Here is a 20,085-nt window from a genome sequence, read left to right on the forward strand (position 1 = left end):
CAATTAGCAGGCATCTCTGTCTCCCTGGCACCCCCAGGCTTTCTTTGTTCTCCAGGGTGGCATATACACCTTTCTCTGCCTCCCGGTTTGCCCAACCTGACCAGCAATCCCTACACCGTGAATTGCTGGAGGCCAGAGTCTCCCTCTTCTTCACATCAGGTCCCCTCAGGATCCCAGCCGGGATCTCAACCAATGACTTCCTTTGCCTCAGAACTGGGAGGGCCTTTGATTTGATTTTATCTTTTATTGGGAAAAAAATTTCAGAGAAGCATGGAGAAGAACGTAATAGATACCCATATAACCGGCGTTAGGGTCAACATGTGTTGGCATCGTCATATTTGCTTCAGATCTACATTTTGGGAATAAAACATAAACCCAGTTGAAGTCCCTTTTATACCCTGTTATGGAATGAATTGTGCCTCTCAAAAATATGTATTGAAGTCCTGACCCCTGTACCTGTGGACCTGATCTTGTTTGGAAATAGGAGGGTTTTTTCTTGGTTATGTTAATGAGGTCATATTAGAGTAGGGTGGGTCCTAAACCTAATCATTTCTGAGTCATAAGAAGGCCAGAATAGACACACAGAGGGAGGACAGACACCAAGGAGCACCAAGGAATGCCAAGGAGCTCCTACGGTCTCCTGGGGCCACCGACAAGGAAGGACCCTTCCCTACAGCTGATGCCCTGATTTGGACGTCTGGACTCCAAACTATGAGACAATTTCATTTCTTTAAAGCCACCTACCTTCGGTGTTTGTTATGGCAGCACTAGATGAACTAAGACATACCCCTTCCCAACAGAAAAGTCTTTCCTCTCCCCCACCCCCTCAGAGGTAACTGCTGACATGAATTTGGTGTGGATCTTTCCCACCTTATTTTAATAATTTTACTACCTATGCAAGAATCTGTAAATAATTCACAGTGCTTTCTGTGCTTTTGGAATGTATGTAGATGATACCCTACAACATCATTTTTTCTCAACCATCTGTCTTTGAGTTCTATTCGCAGTGACACATTCAGATCCAGGTCTGTAGATAGACGAGGTGACTGGGACCCTGGAGGTAGGGCTGCCTGAGGTGGCAGCAAAAGAGCCCTAGTGCCAGGGACCTTCTCCCCACTGGCCTGCGCTAGGAGGTCAGAATCCCTAGTTGCAGACAGCAGAAAATAACACTGGCTAACTTAAGCTGAAAATGAATTCATCGACAGGTTACCCGCCCCCCCCAAATAAAACCTGTTGCCATCGAGTCAATTCCCACTCATAGTTGACCCTATAGAACAGAGTAGAGCTGCTCCATAGAGTTTCTAAGAGGTGGCTAGTGGATTCGAGCTGCTGACCTTCTGGTTAGCAGCCAAGCTCTTAACCACTGTACCACCTAGTCCCTGTCAGGCTACCAGGTAGTTTAAATTGTTGGAAGAAGGCTAAAGAACTAGGCTTAAGAACAGACTGGAACACACAGAAAGGGGGAGTTCCAGAGGCCTGGGGGGCAGGAACTAACCCAAGGCTTTATCATGAAGCCACTGGCATGAATGTCCTCCAGCTAGCTTTTTTTTCTTTTTCTTTTTTTTTTGGTGGGGGTCCTTTTGTCATTTTGATTAAGATTCAAGGTCCTTGGAGAAAATGTCACTCAAATTAACTTAAGCACAAACAGAATAAAGGCTTACAGAACCAAAAGTCCAATGTTCAGAGGTAGGACTGGCTTCAGGTATGACTTGATTCGGGACCCAAATGATGTCACCTATACTCAGTCTCTCTTCTCACCATCTTGCAGCTCCCCATCTCTCCCCAAGGTTCTTGGTTGTCCTCCCCCCTTGCACTGGCAAGATGGTTGCTACAGCTCTCAGCTTTCACAATGAAGAGGAGAAGAGTCAGCTTCCTTTCCAGCCTTCCCAGGAAAAGGCTCTCTGTGTCTCCTTGGCTCTGATTAGGTCATGTGTCCATATCTGAACCAATCACTGTGGCTGGACAAATGCAGTGCTCTCAGTGGCTCTCATCTGGTCACATGCTCTCTCCTTGAAGTCCCACCTGAACCTCAGGGCTGAAAATTGGGAATAAATGGCTTCTCAAAGGAAACTGGAAGCCTTACCCAAATAAGAGGGGAGTAGAGTTCCAAATGGTTTGTGCTCAACTACTAACCTAAAGCAGGAAGCATCAAAAGGAGATGGAAGGAATACACAGAGTTACTGTACCAACGATTGGTCGATGTTCAGCCACTTCAAGAAGTAGCATATGATCAGGAACTGATGGGACCAAAGGAAGAAGCCCAAGCTGCACTGAAGGCATTGGTGAAAAACAAGGCTCCAGGAATTGACAGAATATCAATTGAGATGTTTCAACAAATGGAGTTGTTGTCAAGGATTTCATTTTACTTGGATCCACAATCAACATCCATGGAAGCAGCAGTCAAGAAATCAAAAGACACATTGCATTGGGCAAATCTGCTGCAAAGGACCTCTTTAAAATGTTGAAAAACAAAGACATCACCTTGAAGACTAAGGTGCGCCTGACCCAAGCCATGGTATCTTCAGTTGCATCACATGCATGTGAAAGCTGGACAATGAATAAGGAAGACTGAAGAAGAATTGAAGCCTTCGAATTGTGGTGTTGGTGAAGAATATTGAATATACCATGGACTGTCAAAAGAACGAACAAATCTGTCTTGGAAGAAGTACAACCAGAATGCCCTTAGAAGCAGGGATGGCTAGCTTGTGTCTTACATACTTTGGTCATGTTGTCGGGAGGGATCAGTCCATGGAGGAGGACATAATGCTTGGCAAAGCACAAGGTCAGCGGAAAAGAAGAAGCCCTCAACAAGGTGGACTGACACGGTGGCTGCAACGATGGGCTCAAACATAACAACAATTATGAGCATGGCGGAGGACTGGGTAGTGTTTCGTTCTGTGGTACACAGGGTCACGATAAGTTGGAACCGGCTCAATGGCACCTAACACCAACAATAACAACAACACTAACCTAAAGGGGAAACCCTGTCGGCGCAGTTGTTAAGAGCTCTGCTGTTAACCAAAAGGTAGGCGGTTTGAATCCATCAGCTGCTCCTCAAAACCCTATGGGGCAGTTCTACCCTGTCCTATAGAGTCACTATGAGTCAGAATCGACTGGTCAGCAACAGGTTTACTAACCTAAAGCTGACAGCTTGAACCTATGTGGTGGATCCATGGAAGAAAGGCCTCGTGATCTACTTCCATAAATATTACGGCCAAGAAAACCCTATGGAGCAGTTCTACTCATAACACACGGAGCTGCGAGGAGTCAGAATCGGCTCAGTGGCAGTGGGTGGAGGCACAGTCGGCCAAGCTGACATAGGCCCACCCTGACAAGCAAACATATAAATATATGAGAGAAGAGATAGGAATAAAATAAAATAAGGCCATGGGCTGGGCCCCACAAGTCTTGGCAAAGCCTAAGCTGGGAAATGGGAGGACGGGAGAACCAAGAGCGGTAGACCATGAGATGGATGAATAAACAACTTTCTTAAAAAACACTGGCCCCCGGTCTTGGGCTCACCTGTGCCCCAGCACGCAGATGGCCAGGCTGTGAGATCACGCCACGTGCTTCTTTCTACCTCACCGCGCGTCGGTTACTGTCAGATGATTAACTTCAACCACATACTCCATTTTCCTGGGATTATCCCCTCAAATGAATTATATGAATAATAAATTTCCATATTTTTCATTCGGCAATTAATCTTTGTGAGCTGAAAACTTGATCTGAAGCGCGGGTACGGTGGCTGGGATCCATTAATCAGCGTGGGGAGGGAACCAGCCAGCTGTGGGATCAGCCGGGCAGTGAAATACTGGGGCAGCTCTCAAAAACCGGGGATCCCCCACTGTAAGCCGGTGTCACTTTTGAGGCCCAGCATCTTCTAGAGTGGTGCCTGCCTCTTTGGCAGAGCCTCTCATTTCAGATTCTACGTGAGGAAATATTCAGACTGGGTTTAACATTCATGGGGAATGTTTGCGGGAGGAAGGAGATGATGGGAAAAATAGTTGATAAACCCAAACCAATCGTTATTAGAGTGGCGAAAACACAGCGCTTATGCACAGAATAGTTTACATTAAATTAAAAACCATAACTTATCTCCGAGACACTCCATACAGTACGTCTGAGGTTAAATACGGTTCATAGCAGCTCTTTCAATTAAATTGTTCTTCCTTAGCTCTGGCAAAGTATATTAAACATAATTTCCTGAAAAGTAACAGAGATCATTACTCTGTTTGCAAATTGATACCATGTTATTAAAAATAGGAAATATTTGCAGGGATACTACAGATCACTGTGTTTTTAGAGAGCCTGATGTTGGCAGTGAGGATGCTTGCAAAGCCCACATTTCCGGCTCTCTGGTCAAGAAGGAGGAGTCCTGGTGGTGCGGTGGTTAAGCACTCAGCAGCTAACTGAAAGGTTGGTAGTTCAAACCCACCAGCTGCTCCAAGGGAAAAAGATGTGGCAGCAGACTGCTTCGGTAAAGATTTACAGCCTGGGAAACCCTATGGGGCGGTTCTACTCTGTCCAATGGGGTGGCTATGAGTCAGAATCAACTCAAAGGCAATGGGTTTTGTTTTTTTTTGCTGTGGGGAGGGAGCTGTGGTGGGGGGGAGGTATGGAACTGCCATAACTAGGGGCCTGGGGAGCCCCTGGGCTAGTCCTGGGAAACCAGGAAAGATGTTTCCTAGAGTCACTATGTCCTCCCATTCTGCACCCCAAGGTCTTCATAGCTGGGGAGCTCCAGGCTGTTAAGCTTTGGGTTGATTTTAATTTTAATGAAAAATCTGTATTTTTAAACTTTTTTTTTATTGTTGAAAGTATACACAGCAAAACATACAGCAATTCATTGACACTGACTACATTCTTCAAGTTGTGCGACCACCTTCCTCCTTTATGTGAATTCCGCCTTCGACGTGAACTCACTGCCCCCTAAGCTTCCTATTTAATCTTTTCAGTTGCTGTTGTCAGTTTGACTTGGTTGATTTTGAGCTGTGTATTTATGTGTGACTCTATATGGTGTCATTCTACAACATCCGCTGGCTTCATGGCCTTAGCTGGCTCTTGTCTTTGCCTGTCTTATTGGAAAGGGCTGTTAAACGTTTACAAGTAGCGATGCTGTCTTTCACCGCTGCTTTCCGAGTCACGGTCACAGAATTATCTTCATTTTATAAAAGAAGCCCCTAAACAGTTTCTCCAGGTTTGATATGGTTCAAGTGAAGCCCGTGGTTTGCGTGACTCTGTCATGTGGGTTTGTGGGCTTGGCTGCCAGCCTCCAGTGTTTTGGCCAGGGGACATCGGGAAGACTGTGGAATGACCTGGTGGCAAAGCCCATCTGAAGCCCACATCCTTTGAGTTCAAGTCCTTTATGTTGTTGTGTGCAGACAAGTATATTCCGACTCATAGTGCCCGTATATAAAGAGCCCTGGTGGTGCAAATTGTTCAGAGCTTGGCTATTAACCGAGAGGTCAGCGGTTTGAATCTACCAGCCACTCTACGAGAGGAAAGACCTGGTGACCTACTTCTGTAAAGATCACAGCCTAGGAAACCCTATGGGGAGTTCTACTGCGTCACATGGGGTGGCTATGGGTATGAATGAAGTCCTTTATAAGGGGCAGAAGTCTCTGGGAGACAGGTGGGGCTTGAGGTCAAAGCCATCTGTCCACGGAGTGGGGTGTAGTAGCAGGCCTTCATGGGATGCATTTCACCCAGGGAGTGTTGGTGAAGAGATTGCAGATAGAGAGGAGGTGGACGGAGTGTTACTGGAGAAGTAGGCAGAGTGGGTGGCTCACTGCTCTGATCACACTTGGATCATTTGTGTGCCATAGCGCCAGGACCAAGCAAAGGTTAAGCACTTGGCTGCTAACTGAAAGGTCAGTGGTTCAAACCCACTGGCTACTCCGAGGGAGAAAAGACCTAGAGATCTGCTCCTGTAAAGATTACAGCCTAGGAAACCCTATAAAAAACCAAACCCACTGCCATTGGGTCAATTCCAACTCATAGTGACCCTATAGGACAGAGTAGAACTGCCCCATAGGGTTTCCAAGGAGTGCCTGTCAGATTCGAACTGCTGACCTCTTGGTTAGCAGCCATAGCACGTCACCACTATGCCACCTATAGGGCAGTTCTATTCTGTCACATGAGGTCACTATGAGTTGGAATTGAAGGCACCTAACAACAACAATGCCGGGATTAATGCCGGGATTAGAGCATTGAGTTAAATAGAGAACAAACAAGAATGATCATCGTGTGTGTGGTCTCTTTAGAGCCACCCAGCCCCCTCCATGGAATGTCTCCCCACCCCGTAGGTCTTATTGTTCACACTGGGAACAATGAGAGCAGTTACTCAATGGCCTGGGGAGTGGAGTTTAGTTTAGAAAAACCCTGCCCAGATGTGTGGTGGCCAGAGATGGCGGAGGAGTCCTTGAGTCACAGTCACCCAGGCCAGTTCAACCCAGTATGTGGCTCCAGTCAATTTTGTTCCAGGCCCCTTGGGACCCGACTTTGACCTGGATGTCAGGCTTCTGTTGTGTGATCAGTATGAGCCAGTATATACCGATGAACACTATTGGGGTTCTGGATCTGCATTTAATGAGAAGGTAAACTCCAGTCACTGGGTGGTACAAACAATCAATGCACTCAACTGCTAACCAAAAGGTTGGTGGTTTGAGTCCACCCAGAGGCACCTCGGAAGAAAGGCCTGGCAATTGACTTCTGAAAAATCAGTCATTGAAAACCCTACTCTGACACTAATAATGCCAATGGATCAGAATCAACTCAATGGCAACTCAATGGCAAACCAAGAAGTGAAATGGCTGGGCCCATGGGTAGGCACACTGAAAACGTAACAGATACTTCTAAACTCCCCTCCAAAAGTACAGTGCCAATTTGCAGACCCCCAGTGTGGGACAGTACCCATTGCCTCATACTCTTGCCAATACCTTTATTAACAAACGAATTTATTGCCAATCCAGTGAGGGCGAAAAGGTATTTGTTGTGGCAAGAAGGCAAGACAAGGATGGCCATTTTGACACAGTTTTAATTAGCGAAACCTTGGAAACGGCCTACACATTCGTCAGTGTTGTTGCTGTCAGTAGCTGCCGAGTCGATTCTGACTCATGGCGACCCCACGTGTTACAGAGATCTTAAAGGAAGTAGATCGCCAGGCCTTACTCCTGCGGTACCACTGTGTGGGTTCAAACCACCAACCTTTAGGCTAACAGTCAAGCATAATCCTTTTGTACCACCAGGGATCTTATGTCCATCAATAAGGGACTAGTTAAACTCCAACACATCCATTTTAGGAACTGGGCTACTAAAGTGCAGAAAGAAAAAAAGAAAAAAAAGACAAATGAGACCAATATGTGTACACTGCTTTGGAACAGTCTGTAGAGCAAGTTAGGGAAGAATATATATAGTGTGATGTCATTTAAATTACGGGAAGCCCAGCAAATGAGAAACTCGACTACGTATTTCTTTATACAATATTTTTATATTGCATATATTCATAAATGCATAGAAATAGATTTGGAAGGAGCCACACTATACGAATACCAGTGGTTACTTTGGAGAGGAGGCTGGAATTGGGGGTGAGATCCTCCAGGGGTCTTTAACTTTATTTGTGTTATTTGAATGTTTTATAATGAGACCCTATTCCTATTTTACATGAGTAATTGAACAGGAAACTGTCCTGTGACTCAGGCTCCTGCAAATAATGCGAGAGCTGCAAGAAGGCTGGGCACTCTTGGACACATCTGTGTTGTTTGTGCAGAATCCACGGAGGCAGCCCAGGGCCGTGGCGAGAGGAGGAAGAGGAGAGGAAGGGAAGAGGTATCTGTTGAGTGTGTCCTATGCATCAGATCCTGTGTTAGGAAGTATTATTTATGCTGTCCTTGAGTGGAATTCAACTCGGGATCATTAGAGTTGAGTTCAAGGGTTGACCTTGCCACTTACTACGTGTGTGACCTTGGATGAGACCTCTGTGGGCCTCAAGTTCCTCTCTGTAAAATGGGGGTGACATTACTTGCATTTCCTAATTGTTCAACCAATCCAAACAACCCACTGCCGAATGTGTGCCAGGCAGGGTGCAAGATACTAACCTAACAGAGCAGCCCCAAGGAGCCCACAGCCCTAAACAAGAGCGTGTGAACAGGCTATACAAGCCTACAGGGCTAATACTGTTTTCTGATCTTATGCGTCACAGAGTAAGTGGTCAATAAACACTCCTTGAAGATACCTGTTGGATGGTATCAATTCTTCTTAGCAGGGGACTGAACTTTGGCAGAGGCCTGGGGGTTTCCTAGGGCTTCGTTGTCTTCCCAGGCTTGGAACCTTTGATCCCAAAGAGGCCTTTGGACAATAGAAATATAATGGGCGCTGTCCCTGGCATGGCACTTACGGAGTTAAATCCAAAAAGGGAAAGAAGGAAGACTCTAAAGTGAGAAGGCCCTCCAGGGGGAAAATTAAGATGAGAAGGGCCATCCATTAGGGGCGATGTCTCCCCTTTCTGAGACCATCGCTGGGGCGATTCATCAGTGTCAAGGCAGGTGAGAAAGACTAGCAAAGATCAATTCCTCTGCACAAGATAAATAGTTTAAAATAATCATATGTATGTATGGGGCTTGCCTTCCCATAATTGAAAGGAATAGAGGGCGTCACGAATACTTCAGGGGGAATGTCTTCTGCTCCATGGCACACAGAGTCCGAACATCATGCAGAGTGGTTAATTGTTGGCAAGAAGCCAAGGAGTTTAATCAATCTCCAAAGTTTATCATGAATGACCCCCAAAGCTAATGGATCATTCTTCACAAGAACAACATCCTGGTTATCTCCTCATTTGTATAAATTGATCTATAGCTTTGAATCTTGGTCCTTGACTGAGCTGCAAGAGGCATTAGGAACCAGCTAAACCAGCAGGATTTTTTAATCTCCAGAAAAGTTCAAATGGAGCAGTTGTGGTGAAGTCGGGCAGGAGATCAGGACTCCACTCCCGGCCCCACAGGGGCCTCTAAGGCCCTCTTTGGAATCCAAGAGTTCTGAAGGAGCACTTTGAAACCAGTGATCTCACCAATCCCCATTTTGTGGGTGAGAAAACAGAGGTCCAGAGAGAGGAGGTGACTTGACTGAGATCACAGTCGAGTGTGGTGGACATGGTTGGTTGGTTCCTTACTCAGGAGCCATTGGCCAACTCCCTTTTTGTTGCTCAAAGAGCTTGTCTCACATTATAGGCGCTGAAAACGTTGGATACTAACTTTCTGGCCAATTCTGAGAAAAGCTTACTTCCCCGGTGAAAAGAAGGAAGCAAGGAGAAATTATCTTTCTTTCTGGCTTTCAGTGTGGCTGCGGTGAGGATGTTGTGATGACCTGGAGCTGGGCAGCCATCTTGGAACCATGGAAACAAAGGTGAAGAAGATGACCACCGGATTAGTTGAGGTCCAGCCAGGAAACCGACACCACACAGGTCCTTAAGACAGAAGAAATGAACTTTGCTCTGTAGCCCAAAGCAGGACTGGCAGCCCTGAGTACCCCTGATCCTTCCTATGCCATAGCCTCTGTGGGTCCTCCTAGCCCTCTGTGGAACTTGAAAACAACTCATCTAGTTTAGCCAAGTCAGTGTATAGATGAGGAAACAGGGACTTAGGTTCTCTGTCAGTTGACAGCAGTGACAGGAGCCCCATTCAAACTAGAGTATATGATCAGGGGGATGTATTGGCTCATGTAACCAAAAGGGGACAAGCCTGGTGGGAGTTGGCCTCCGCGATGGCTGGGACTGGGGCATCCTCAGGTTGTGGCTTCTTTCTTCCTTCCTTCCTCTTTTCTTCTTTCTTTCTCTTCCCCCCTCCCTTCCGTTCTTCCACCATTCCTTCTTTCCTTTCTTTCTCCTCTCCCCTCCCCACAACCACCTTTTACTCCCATATCTGTTGGGCTCTGCCTGGTGGCTTCATGAACTCTTACCGCTGGCTTGATTCCCTTTCGTGGTCAAGAACTTAAAGCTGGTGTCTTCAGATGGCCTCTCCAGCTTGGCAACCCAAGAACAAAAGTCTGAATGCCTCTCTCCCAGTTCCAGCTTGAAGACCCCTGGGGATCCATTTGGGTGCTGAGCCCACTGCTTGGACCGCTCATGGTGTCGGGGGAGTGAGATGGTCTGAAGGCCTTCATCACAAACTTAGCCCAGGACCAAGGAGGTTGCTACCATAGTGTTTGCAGTGGTCACAGTTGCAGCCCCCGGAGAAGGCACAGTGAGGGGGTAGGTCCCCCAATTTTCCATGGTGTAGTGAGAGGAGTCAGCTTTGGAAGTCCTGGCTTGAGCTTCAGCCTCGCTGCTCACTTCTGCTTGCTCTTGGCAGCCATGGAATCTCTTCCTAATCACTATGAAACAGGAAGACCACTTCCCAGCTCACTGGCTTCTTGTGATCAATAAATACGGTAAGAATTTGAAAAAGGCTTAGTAGCTAAACCAAGAAGGAGCACTTAGAGCTCTTGGCTAGATTTTCGAACAGGACCTCCTGACAGCCAGCTGCGAGATCTGGCCTTGTTGCCAGGTCCCCTTGGTGATTCCTTCCCGGAGCTCACTTGGGAATGGGAGGGGGAGTGCCCAGCTTAGTCCCTTCCCCTTGAGGTGAGCCCCTCAATTCAGGCACCCCAACTGACAAGTTCTCCCCCCACCCCAAAACACCTCCTCCCAGGACTTGAATGCTGGTTTCAAGCATCTTTATTTCTGGGGGCTATGATTCTTACATGGTTAAATAACACATTTTTAAAAATTGTTGTGATCCCGTACTGAAGCTTCCCATATGGTTAATTGGAAGTGTTCTCACCAATATTGCAGGCTGTAAAAACTAATGAGGTAAATGGAAAATTTATCAAGTGCCACCGTTAGAAATTAACTTATTGCTGGATGCCGCGCTCACGCCTGGTGAAGCTGGAGGGCTTCTTCACATCGGAAGCAAGAACGCAAGGGCTGGTCAAGCTTGTTGACCGTGATGTCAGGGAACAAATGCTTCTACTTGCCCTCTCCACCTCTCTGCCCACCCCCAGGCAAATATCAGATGAGTATAACAGATAACCAGGACTTTGAAGTCTGTATCACTTGAACACAATATATGCCCTCAATTACCCATTACATCACCAATGATAACAATAATCAGCATTTATTGAATACCTACTGTGCTTGGCAAGTCCAAGGATGGTGCCAATGGTTAAAGTGCTTGGCTGCTAACCAAAAGTTAGAGGTTCCAGGTGCCTCGGAAGAAAGACCTGCCTATCTACTTCTGAAAACTCAGCCACTGAAAACCCTGTGGAGCACAGTTCTATTCCAGCACAAGTAGGGTGGCCAGGAGTCAGAGTCTTCAAATACATGCACCGCATCCCTGCCTTTGACCCTATGCTTAGAGTTTGGTTTTTGCCTGGAACACTACTCTTTTCCCTCACCACTGCAAAAGCCTTCTCATCCTATAAGCCCTGTCTCAAATCCATTTTCTCCAGGAAAACTTCTGAGCAAACATAATAGGAAGGACCTCTTCTCTTTTGAAAATTCTCTAGCACAGGAATTCTTAAAAATGATAGCACTCATGTCAGCCAGGATGCAGCCAGCAGACACTACCTTATATTGCCTGGAGGCATATGAATTGCTGCAATCAGTCAGAAATCCAATTTGGCATGTATATCAGGAGACTTTTAGAATTCTACCCTTAAACTCAATAAGTCCACTTGTAAGAATTTATATATGGAAAAAATGGAAATGCTTTCAGAGATTTATACATCAGGAGACTTACTTATATGTTCCCCAAATGGAAACAGCCTAGAATCTAGGCTCTAGGTGTTCATCAATAGTGTCATGGCTAAATATATTACAGCATGCCATATGATGAAATAGGCAACCGCTAATAAACCGTGCTTCCGAAGAGTGTCTAATGACATGGGAAACTGCTGGTGATAAAAAGCGTGAACAATGTAGGCTACCCATAAAGCATCAATATTTTAATATATGTATAAATAAAGACTGGCAGGAAATAAGTCAAGATATGAGCTGTGATTATCACTAAAAAAAATACCCCTTGCCATCAAGTCGATGCCGACTCATAACAACTCTGTAGGGCAGAGTGGAACTGCCCCATAGGGTTTCCAAGGCTGTAAATTTCTGCAGAAGCAGGCTACCATATCTTTCTCCCGAGGAGTGGCTAGTGGGTCTGGACAGCCAACCTTCTGGTTAGCAGCTGAGGGCTTAACCCCTGTGCCATCAGGGCTTCTTGATTATTTCTAGGTTGTGGTTTACTGGCTCTTTCTTTTTTTTTTTTTTTACTGATTCTTTAAAGTTTCTTCTTTATATTCCTCTGCATTTTTCTACCTTTCTATTTGCATTGCCTTTCTGATTGAAAATAAACTCCTTTCTTTTAACAGGAAAGCAGGAGACACTTTCGGTGGAAGTGTTCCCCAGTCACAACAGACCCCTCCTCTTATTGTTATAGTCCTTTCCCCCCTTTCCCTTCTGAATAAATCTCCTTATTTCAAAAAAGAAAGAAAGAAACAAAGTAAACTCCGCAGAACTCAGTATCTCTCTTATGGAGGAAATTCTCCTGCCATGATTTATAGTTTTGGGAGGGGGTCTTGTCTTCCTATTTTTAGTAGATGACAAACTCCCTAAAGGAAAAGGACCACTTATAGCTTATGTCTTAGGCTGGGTTCTCTAGAGAAGCAAAACCAGTAAAGTGTATAAATACATATAGAGAGAGATTTATATCAAGGAAATGGCTCACGAGATTGTAGAGGCTAGAACGTCCCAAGTCCGTGGATCACGATAGAGGCTTCTCTGCATTCACGTAGCTGCAGGGGCTGGTGAACCCAGGATTGGCAGGTCAGAGAGCAGGGCTCCCACTCTCAGGCTGTGAAGATTGATGAATCCCAAGATCTGCAGATAAGCGGATAGCTCAAGTCCCAAGAGCTGGAGATCAGACGAACAGGAGGCAGCTGCAGGATCCAGAGTGAGCGAAAAGCCAGAACATCCGCTTATATTTGGATGCAGGCCACACCCCCGAGGAAACTCCCTTTCAACTGATTGGCTAGTCAGAGCATATTCAATCATGGGCGTGATCACATATGAACACTGAGAATCATGGCCCAGCCAAGTTGGCACGGAATCTTAAATATCACAGCTTACTTTAACCAGGTGCCGTGGAGTTGACTCTGACTCATGGAGATCCCTGTGTGTCAGAGTAGAACTGGGCTCCATAGGGTATTCAATGGCTGATTTTTCAGAAGTGGATCACCAGGCCTTCCTTCCCAGTGCCTCTGGGTAGACCCCAACCTCCAAACTTTGGGTTAGCATCTGAGCACATTAATCATGTGCACCACCCAGGGACTCCTAGCTCACGTTGGAGACTAGTTCCCTACTTGGCACATAGTGGGACCTTGTTAACTAGTTGGAAGGAATAGGATTCCCTTTCTTTGGAACCAGCCCTGGGGCCTTGGGTCCTTATACCTCCAGAGGACACCTTCGCAGAGACTGGCAGCAGGGAAGGGGCCAGCATCCCTTGGCAGGAACTCAGTTCTGGTCATTGCATTTACTCCTCTGGAAACAGTTCCTGAAGTCGAGTAGTTGATTGCTGTACAAGATCTTTCTGTTCTTTAAGAACTTGCTCTTGTTTTTGCTTAACCATCCATTTTTATTTCTTGCTGGTTTTTCCTCTGTTTATAGATGTTGCTTTAGAGATTAAACTTCTACCTACCTTTTTCTTTTTTTTGTAAAACCTTCCAGCTATCTCTCTCTTCTCTTTCTTTCCTATAAATTGTCTTGCTAACCTGATGGAGACAGCTTCATGGTCTTAGAACCTGATGAAGTTTGACGTTGACCCTGCACAGCCCGTCCCCACTTTATGATAGCATTTTACAGACCCTTGCTATTAAAAGAATTAAGATCCCTGGGGATTTGAACAGTTCTCTTCCCTTTGCCCTCCTTCTGGCCATCCACTCACGAGACGAATTCCTCACCTCAATTCAGTGTTCTGATTCTAGGCACAATCGAGTGTGTATTTTCCTTTTGCTTGTTCTTTGAAATCGTGACGAAAACCAGGCACCACCTCCTGCTTCTCCCCAGCAGGAGAATCTTGTTGTTACTGCTGTTAGCTACCATCGAGTTGGCCCCTGACTCATGCGACCCCAGGCACAACAGAATGCTGCCCAGTCCTGCACCACCCCAGGATCGGTTGTGGATCGGACCATTGTGATCCATAGGGTTTGCATTGGCTGCTTTTTTGGACGTAGATCACCAGGCCTTTCTTAGTCTGGAAGCTCCGCTGAAACCTGCTCATCATCATAGCACACGGAAGCCACCACTGACAGACACATGGTGGCTATGCATGAGATGCATGGCTGGGAATCAAACCCAGGTCTTCTGCACGGAAGGTGAGAATTCTACCACTGAACCACCATTGACCCCAAGAGAACTTATAGTGCATTAATTCACAGAGGCCGAGAAAACGCAGAGAGCGCTGGTTTCTGGATATCTGGTGCTCCCCCAAGCAGGAGAATGAAGGCCTGCCCTGGCTCTTTGGGAGGCAGAAGGAACTTTGTCCCTGAGTTTGAGCTGGGGACACGTGGCAGAGTTCTGTCCCCTCTATGAGTGAGACGATTGGACAGGGATTATCATCTCAGCTGTAACCACACTAGGGCATCTGGCCAATTAGAAACTTCAGGCATTCATTCCTTCACCACATATTTATTGAGCACTTACTAGGTGCCAGGTGCTGTTCCAGGCCTCGGGGAAGAGTGAGCCAAGCTAGATGGGCCCCTGCCTGGTGGAGGGCAGTCCTGTGTGGACGTGGGTGTTCATCAAGCACCACATGAATGATATGTGAACTGCAGTAAGCACTGCCAATGGTCCCTGGGGGGGTACAAACGGTTTGTGCTCAACTGCTAACCTAAAGAAGCCCTGGTGGCACAGTGGCTAAGAGCTCAGCTGCTAATCAAAGGGTCGGCAGCTCGAATCCACCAATCTCTCCTTGGATACCCTATGGAGCAGTTCTACGCTGTCCTATATGGTCACTATGTGTCAGAATCAACTTGATGGCAATGGGTTTGGTTTGGTTTTTTCGCTGACCTAAAGGCTGGTGGTACCATCCCACCCAGCAGCATCACAGAAGAAAGGCCTGGAGATCTACTTCTGTAAAGATTGCAGCCAAGAAAACCCTATGGAGCAATTCTGCTCTGTAATATATGGGGTCACCGTGAGTCACAATCGAGTAGATGGCAAGGGGTTAAGCGCTGCCACATGGTGATGTGTGTGGGTGCAAAGCCAAGGACCTGGGGTTTGAATTCAGTTCCTCCAGTGGGCCCCTCACCCCTGTGCTGCTGCAGTAGCATCTGTAAGATGGGTGCAATGCTAGCTGCTCTCTGAGACACGTGGGGTTGTTCCAAGAGCAGAAAGGGAAACACAAGCAGGCTGAGGCATTTGCATAAAGCCTTTTTGCCCTTTCTGCCCCCCTCCCCAGTGTGTGCCACAGACATCTGTGTCCCTGGACAGAATCCATGTCCGTGGATTGCTGGGCAGCTTGGAGCGGGCTGCCTGGAGCCCCAGCTCTGTGGGAGCATGCGGGCAATCTCTATGGTCCAGTCAGAGCTCAAGCCACCCTGAGGCTGGGTGCAAGAGCCAGGGGAACAGCCGAGCCAAGGACAGCAACTTCTTGCAGGGCTTTCTGGGGCTCTCAGCACCTCGAGGGCCATCCACTACGGCTCCCAGCATCAGGTGTCCGGGGAAGGAGGCTCATGAGCTCCGTCAAACAAAGTAAAGGAGGGAGAGGGCCAGCGTCCATGCTCACGGCCACACGTCTATTGCAGCCAGGTCTAAGATTAGAATGGATAGCTTTCTGGCTCCCAGTTAACAATTAAGCCTCAAACCCATGCTGGCTCTTAAAAAAGTGTTCCCACATTCCTCTAGTTCAGGCCCACCCTAGTTTGTCTTTGGAAATATTGTAGCTGTCATAATCGTTGCTCTAATAAAACACTCATCTGACAATCTATTAGTGAGGCATATTGTTGACGGGAAATGCGCCTTTGCCATATTTCCTATCCTATTGTCTATTTCCTGCCTCATTTTTCTTGGTGGGGCATGAGTTGCTAGAGATAATAGCATATTGACAGAAAGAGAAAGCAAGGGAAAGAGATCATTGAAAATGGGGAATTTAGCTCTATTCTGCGGCCAAGCTTTCCAGCAGGAAATCCACATTCATTTCCTGTCAGCCTGCTCCAAACAGCATCTGCCCCTTCCTCCTCCTCCCCTCAAACTGTCTCCTCAACCCTGGGAGGCAGAATCTCCGGTCCTATGATAAAAACCAAGGGCTACGGCTGGGGAGATTCTTTAAGACCCCAGAAGAGAGTGTAAAATTAACTGCGTTCCTTCTACCACCATCCACAGGACTTGATTGATGCTGGCAGAACATGAAGCCAGAAAGAACCCCATTTTCCAGAAACTTCTTGCCCACAATCTTTCTTTTTCAATATCAAATCGCAAATAGTACATTGCCAGGGAAAAAAATCCCCTTACTGGCTGTACACAGGCGGTGTGCCTGAACATGGCAGCCCATGGCTCTTTCTGGAGCGTCCACATCTGTGGTGGGAATTTTTCTGGTTTGGCTTTCCTTTGAAATGCCCCTGCTGATGGTCCAGCTACACCCCAGTACAAACTTGTGAAACTCTGGTTTTGCAGAGTTTTGGAGCCTTGTACTGTGGGTCCTTGGGGATGAGGGGGGTGAGGGGAGCTTAGGTTTGGATACAAGTTTAGTGCCATCAGCAGCCAGGATGATGACAGGGGACCCCATTCTGGCATTCTGAGACTGACACCCCCACTTTGGGCCCAGATCCCTCCCCGTTACCCAACTCTTTTTGCCAGGAAGTGGGGGTGCATTTCTGCGCCACAGCGGGGAATGGGGGCAGAAAGAGAAATGAGAATAAATTTAGGGTGACCAGCCAACTGGTTTTGGCACTGAAACCCTCAGTCCCAGGCAAACCGGGATGGTTAAGTCAGCCCAAAAATGTGGATCATTGTTCCCCGACCGTGTGCAATGCTTTCTAGCTCCATGCTAAGCACTGAGCTAGGTTCCGGGGTGGTGAACAGGCCCCTGTAAGATTGGTGGAAAGGTAGACGTAGGCGCACATTATGGAAACTCTATTCACATCGTCTTACACAAAAAGGGGGAGCTTATTGGCTCAGGTAGCCATAGTGGAGGCGCCTGGCTTCTTCCAGGCCTGACTGGAGGGTGGGGGTGGGGAGCAAGATGGCCGCCAGCAGCTCCAGGCTTCCATTTCTGTGAGGACAGCTCCCCCTGTGGAAAGAGACCCTCTATTTCCTGACAGGCCTGGCAGAGTTCTGGAACTGAACCTCCTGCGTGGAGCCAGGGTAGAGTCAGCTCCATAGGGATCTTATGGCTGAGGGTGAGGGGGACGGGTCCCCAAGGGTCATTGAGGTGCTCTTGCCGGAAGTGAGGCAAGATGACAGAGGATTTGCCCAGCTTTTAGGACTCTGCCTTCACTGGCTCTCGCCATCCCAGTCCAACCCCGACTGGGCAGGATGCCCTCCCCTGTGGCCCCACAGCACCCCAGGTTCCCTTTGAAGCGTTTGTCCCCGGCATTATAACTGTTCCTCCCATCTGTCTGTGAGCCTCAGGGCAGATTCTGAGTTCATCCAACAAGGTGGTTTGCAATGGATGCCATACATATTTGCCTGTCTACATATTCATCTGACTTTTCCCTCTAGAGCTCGGACTTGAAAATGTAAACCTTGCTTTTAAGGAGCGCCGCCATTTTGAGAACCATGTGAACCCAACAGAGGAGTAACAGAGAGAAGGAAACCCAAAGCCCCTTCCGTGGTCCTGGGCCAGGGCTGGGGACTCGGTGAGAAGCATGTTCGGCCCCTCTGTGTTGGACACGTGGCAGGGGCACGTTGGAAACCATACTGAAGACTCTTGCGCACACTGCTTACTCTGTTTCCAGCACACGCCCAAGTGAATGAAAGCTTCAGTCTTAGCAGAGACATCCCTTCCTCCAAGAAGCCCTCCTGGACCCCTGGCTCAGCCCGTGGTCACTCTGTTCAGAGCATTCCACAGTGCTTGCGGTCTGTTTACTGATCTGCCCGTTCCCAAAACACTGTGAAAACCAAACCAAACCAAACCTGGTGCTGTCGAGTGGATTCCAACTAATAGCGACCCTATAGGACAGTATAGAAACTGCCCCATAGGGTTTCCAAGGAGCGACTGGCGGATCTGAACTGCCGACCTTTTGGTTAGCAACTGTGGCTAGTTGCAGCTCTTAACCGCTGCGCCACCAGGGCAGGGATAATTTCTATCTTGTTCAGTGTTGTATCCCCAGAACTTAGCACAGTGCCAGGCATGTAAACCAAAACCAAACCTACTGCCATGGAGTTGATTCCAATTCATGGCGACCTGACGTGTTACAGAGCAGGACTGCTCCATAGGGTTTTCTTGGCTGTAATCTTTATGGAAGGAGATCACCAGGCCTTTCTTCTGTGGTGCAGCTCTGTGGTTTCTAACGGCCAACCTTTCCGTTAGTAAACCCTCCCCACCAAAAAAATAAAAAAGACAAACCCATTTCCATCGCATCAATTCCAATTCATAGTGACCCTATAGGACAGAGTGGAACTGCCCCACAGGGTTTTCAAGGATTGGCTGGTGGATTTGAACTGCTGACCTTTTGGTGAGCAGCCGAGCTTTTAACCACTGCGCCACCAGGGCCTCGTTCAGTTAGTGAAGTGAGAACAGTTTGCATCACATGGGGACATATGCCAGACATACCAATTAACACCTTTAATAGGGACTATGTAGGTTTTTTTCTTTTTTTTATGTAGGAGCACTTTTCTCGTGCTGTTGTGCTCTGTTCTAAGCACTTTATGCATATTGTTTGATATGATAGTCACATCAACCCCATACAGTTGGGATTTTTAAAATCTTTATTTTACAGAAAAAGAATATAGAAGTTGAGAGAAAGTATGCAATTTGCTCCAGGTTCAGAGTACTGGTCAGTGGAGTCTGAACTCCCGGCCTCTTTGCCTCAAAGCCATGCTCTTGGCTGTTGTATCACCCCCACCCACTGAATGAATGGGTAAATGAATAACTGAACGGTAAGGCCCTTAAAAGGGGCACGAACTTGTATTACTAACGATAACTAGCCACCGTAACAAAAAGACCTTCAAATTTCAGTTAGCTTAGCGGTGATACAGGGCCTTTCGGTGACAAAAATGGTTAAGTGTTCAGCTGCTAACTGAAAGGTTGGAGGTTCGAGTCCACCCAGACTTGGAAGAAAGGCTTGGTGATCTACTGCCATTGAAAACCCTAGGAAGCACAGTTCTACTCTGATATACATGGGTTTGCCATGAGTTTGAACTGACTCCATGGCAAATGATTTGTTTTTTAGCTGTGACATAGAAGTGTACCTTTCGTGTATGTGACGTATGGTGTGAAAGTCCTGGGTTTGCGGTGGCATTTGCTGGGTGATTCAGGGGCCTAGGGTTCTCCCATGCTGAACTCCACCACCCTCTAGGGCCTGGGATCCTCTTCCTGCAGGCAATGGAAAGGAAGAGAGATTGCAGAGGACACACACTTACTTCTTTTTTAATAATTTGTTTTATTTTTTGTTGTTGAGAATATACACAGCAGAGCATACACACCAATTCAACCATTTCTACATGCACAATTCAGTGACACTGATTATGTTCTTCAAGTTGTGCAACTATTCTCACCCGCCTTTCCTGAGCGCTTCCTCCCCCATTAACAGAAACTCACTGCTCCCTAAGTTCGGTTTCCTATCTAACCTTTCGGGCTGCTGTTGTCAGTATGACCCTGCACGGATAATTTTTAAAAGAGCACAATGCTCAAGGCAGACATTCTTTACTAGTTAAGCTCAACTGTTGATTGGTTTTAAAAAGACTTCAGGGGGATATTTTTGGTTTAATGATTATAGATTATCTCAGGACAATCGTTTCAGAGGTTCACCCAGCCTCCCTGGCTTCAGAAAGTCTGGAGTCCCTGAAAATTTGAAGTTCTGTTCTGCATTTTCTCCCTTTTGATCAGGATTGCACATTTC

At 47.0% G+C, this 20,085-nt stretch overlaps 1 protein-coding gene across 1 annotated transcript in view; it reads right to left on the minus strand.

The window, feature by feature from the left end:
- The window catches only part of FAM53B (family with sequence similarity 53 member B), a 533,156-nt gene extending 516,432 nt beyond the window's left edge, over positions 1-16,724 (minus strand). Inside the window, exon 1 of the mRNA XM_049854797.1 lies at positions 16,715-16,724. The gene's annotated coding sequence lies outside the window, so the exon portion shown is untranslated. The remainder of the gene's footprint in view (positions 1-16,714) is intronic.
- Between the last annotated feature and the right edge of the window lie 3,361 nt (positions 16,725-20,085).

Source organism: Elephas maximus, chromosome 16, assembly GCF_024166365.1.
Source record: "Elephas maximus indicus isolate mEleMax1 chromosome 16, mEleMax1 primary haplotype, whole genome shotgun sequence".
NCBI lineage: Eukaryota > Metazoa > Chordata > Mammalia > Proboscidea > Elephantidae > Elephas > Elephas maximus.